This window comes from Alligator mississippiensis, chromosome 11 (assembly GCF_030867095.1).
Source record: "Alligator mississippiensis isolate rAllMis1 chromosome 11, rAllMis1, whole genome shotgun sequence".
Taxonomy (NCBI): domain Eukaryota; kingdom Metazoa; phylum Chordata; order Crocodylia; family Alligatoridae; genus Alligator; species Alligator mississippiensis.
The window spans coordinates 66,815,220-66,819,415 of NC_081834.1; the positions used below are offsets into that span (position 1 = coordinate 66,815,220).

The window sequence follows — 4,196 nt, forward strand, 5'->3', positions numbered from 1 at the left end:
CATTTTCCCAATCTATATATATATCTATGCTTATGATATAAAATATTTGCAGTTCATCCCAGTTTCACCTCATCTGGATATTTTTATATATTCTGCCATCCAAATAGCTAATTATACCAATTAGTAAAAGAAATTCTACAATTCTCTATAATTTTGGGACTTTAACTAGATTGGGGTTCTTAATCCCTGGGCAGCAGTTGCTGGTCTGCGACATGGTTGGCTGCCGGACTGGAAGTAGCCGCAGACCGGCAAACTGTGGCCCACCACAGCTGGATGGAGAGGCCATGGCCCCTTCTGCTAGGCCCACGGCAGCTCAGGGTTTGCTGCAACACTGCCCTGAAGATGGGGTATCCTTACCTGTCTGACAGCCAGAAAATCTGTCCGCAGTCCTCTGTGACTGCTGGGCCACGGTTTGCCAAGCCATGGTTAGCTGAGTCGTAGCATAAAAACTTTGGGAACCCCTGCACTAGATTACATCTTTTGGTCCCTTCCAATGCTAATTACTATGATTTTCTATAATTCTGTGACATTGCAATTGGTGAGATTTATTTTGAGTGGGACAAAGAAACATTGATGAATGAAATAATACTTTTCCACTTCAGCAGTTTTAATGCAAAATGATCTGCATAAAGAATCATTGTCCTTAGCATGCTACAAAATTAAGCCCACCACCTTCATTTTTATAAGCAGGTTTCACACGATAGTATGAAAGCAATTCATCACCAAAAATATATGTACTACTAAAGTGAAGTAATGAAAGAATGATAGACCTATTATTTCTGGAGTCGATTCCTAAAAACCTTTGGAGCAGTTTCCTCAGGGCAGTTTGAATCTCCTTGTTCCTCATGCTGTAGATGACTGGATTCATCAATGGAGGCACCACACAATACAGAAGAGCTGCCAAGAGATCCAGAGGGGACGGGGAGTCAGAGACGGGCTTCAAGTAGGCAATGCTGGCAGTGGAAAGAAACAGGGAGACCACAATAAGGTGAGGAATGCAGGTGGAGAAGGCTTTCTGCCGGCCCTGCTCCGAGGGGATTCTCCACACTGTGGTGAAGATCTGAACATACGACACAACGATGAAAACAAAACAGCCTAAAGCTAAACACACACTAAAGGCAAGAGCTGTGAGCTCTTTGAGGTATGTGCCAGGGCAGGAAAGCTTGAGTAGCTGGGGTATTTCACAGAAGAACTGGTTGATGGTATTTGATTGGCAGAAGGGTATGGTAAAAGTGTTCCCAGTGTGCAGTGCAGAGTAGATGACACCAGCAGTCCAAGTACAGGCAGACATCTGGACGCAAGCTCTCCTGTTCATTATTATCCCATAATGCAGTGGCTTGCAGATGGCAACATATCAGTCATATGCCATAACTGTGAGAAAGGGTACATTTGCTGACAAGAAGCAGATGAGACAAAACACTTGGACAACACATCCAGAGTAGGAGATCGACCTGATGTTCAATAGGGAATTAGACATGGATTTGGGCACGGTCACTGAGACAGAGCCAAGGTCCAGAAGAGACAAATTAATCAAGAAAGAGAACATGGGGGAATGAAGCTCATAGTTAAGAGTTACAATTGTGATGAGGAGGAGATTCCCCATCAGGGCTGCCAGGTACGCTGCTAGAAAGATAACAAAGTGTAAAATCTGGAGCTCCCAAATATCAGAAAAGCACAGGAGCAGGAACTCAGTCACAGTGGTTTGGTTGGACATTTCCCTCTTCAGTGCATAGTGCAAGGCCTGTGAAGGAAGGACAAGGACAGTGGTCAGGATTAGAGTTACAAAAATAACAGGAGGGAATCCCATGTTGGAAACACCTCATGAACAAGCTGTCAGTACTGTCTATCTTTAAGTGCTGCAAAATTGTCAGTGGAAAGTATTATTGCTGGGAATATGTTTTTATGAGTCTAAGGAAATGACACAAATTCCTTATCTGTGGGCATATATGTATGTATAAAACCAAACATCACAAGAGAGAGTATTTCAGAACAAAACAAAGTTTATACTTATGAATATCAGTTTTGCAACATCTCAGACGGTTTGCTTTTAACTGCTTCATGCTCTCATTCTCCTCATTTCAGATCTCACTATGAAACCATCTCCCTTCATCAAGTTGGCAGACCAGAGTGCAGCATTTTGTATTTGATTTCTAATAGCAACAACTGGAAAAGCAAGAACCCCAGCAAACTTAAAGGTCACAGAAAGATCAGACACACTGAACACAGCACTTGTGACTACAATAAGAAGCTGGTCAACAAACTGCTAACACCACCCTTTCCTCTTCCCTGCTATATACAGCATTAACATAGACAGCATCCTAAGTGTCACCTTGTCTGAAATGAATCTATACCGAGTTCTGCCTGCCACGTGGTTATTAGCCAGTTTATATGGTCCCCATCTGCATCTGGATGGTCATCTCTATGCCATGATAGGCCAATACCATCCTTCTGTCACCTTCACTTTGTGTCATTGATCTTTGTCATTTGGGTACAAGAACTTTAAGGTCTTTTGGGGAAGGGATGCTTCTCACTATGCATTTGCTCATCACACTTTGGTGGGTCCCCCAACCCTAATTTGAGAGGCACTCGGATATGTAAAATGCATTTTAGGGGGATCAACTGCAGGACTTACTGAGTTCTCCCTCCTCCAGGCATTTTTTTTCTGGAAAAACAACAAAATCTGGATGTAATGACTGAGGTGGGATTGTAATCCCGGTGTTGCTGGGCAATACTGAATCTCTGCTGTGGGGTTTAGAATTTTCTTTTCTTTCTTTCTTTTCTTTTTCCTTTGACCAGCTAATGAATTTTGAACACCTTGCTATTAAAATGCTGAGAGCTTTCCACTTCAATGTCATTTTCAGGTTCTTAAATACCCCACACACTGCCCTTCTTGCCAACCAACCATATTTAATTGCAATTAAAAACTTAAGCAAAGAATCTGAAGGATCGATCTTAAACTGAGAAAAACTTCACAAAGAATGTTGCATGATTTTCCCTCTGCTGGTCTATCTAATTTCCACACACATCCCTCTTCTTACCAACCACAGTTAATTTAAATAATAAACCTACAGCAATGTGAAGTTTTTCTCACCTTGTGATCTGATCCTCCAGTGCCAGGAGTCCTTGCTTATTTTCCCTCTACTGATCTATCTAATTTCCCTTTCCCCTGCCACTACCATATCTTCACAAGTCAAAATATCTTAGTAGGAGCTGTCTCCACTCCAAGACTGACCTGACAGAAGTAGATCCAAACCAGTTTCTCTCTGCAGATGACAGTATACTTCACTGGTTTGGAAGGACTGATGCTGCAGGAAGACGATTTATCCACATTTCTCTTCTTAAGACTTCTGGGACTTATTCCCTAGAGCCCAGCTTACCTCTGAAGCAAAGAATCAGAAACAAGCCTTCCAGGATTCATGTCTTCTAAGGAAAAAAAAGTTTTATTTTGATTCTTTAGTTTAATCATCTTTTATCTATTGTTTCCTACTTCTGGGCCAGGATATGTATCATCAGCAGTAGGCCTGTGCAAAGTGGCTAGTATTCACTTTGGATTCAGGGGACAGTGATTTCAATTCAGTGATTCAAATCATTGTCCCAAATCAATTCAGCCAACTATGATTCAGAGATTTGTCTGCTGCCAAATTGGCTGAATCTCCAAATTGAACAAGCCCGATCCCCCTCCCACTCTACCAGCCCCATCAATGGCTGCCCCACCCAGTCCCAGAGTCCCGGCACATTAAAAAAAAAAAAAAAAAAAGAAAAGAAAAAACAAGGAAAAAAAAAGACCTCCACTCACTGGCTCCTGCCAGGCAGGGGTGTGATCTGCACAGCCCCCCACTACCCTGCACTGTGTGTGGGGGGGGGGGGGGGCTTTGCCATGAGCCCCCAGAGTCTGTGAAAGCCGCGGCAGCAACTGGTGAGTGCAGGGCTTTTTTTTTTGCTTTTTTTCTTTTAAAGTGTAGGTTAACGTCAAGGTTACCGTGCATTAAAAAAAGGCCCAGTGGGTACATCTACACAAGACACTACTGTATAGTGGTGTGCCAGAACTCCACTGTTTAATCTAGATTGAGTCCATGAGTTTCTGTACCTATGAGACTGATAAAGTGAAGTTCATAGGCCCGGCTGTGAAAAGTGGTTTATAATGTGTTCCCTTTCAGGATCAGGCCTGAGAGACTGGAGGTAGTGTCTTTTTAGTG

At 42.7% G+C, this 4,196-nt stretch overlaps 1 pseudogene; it reads right to left on the reverse strand.

Annotated features, from left to right (window-relative positions):
• Positions 1-643: 643 nt before the first annotated feature.
• Positions 644-1,714, reverse strand: LOC132243786 (olfactory receptor 14C36-like; annotated as a pseudogene).
• Between the last annotated feature and the right edge of the window lie 2,482 nt (positions 1,715-4,196).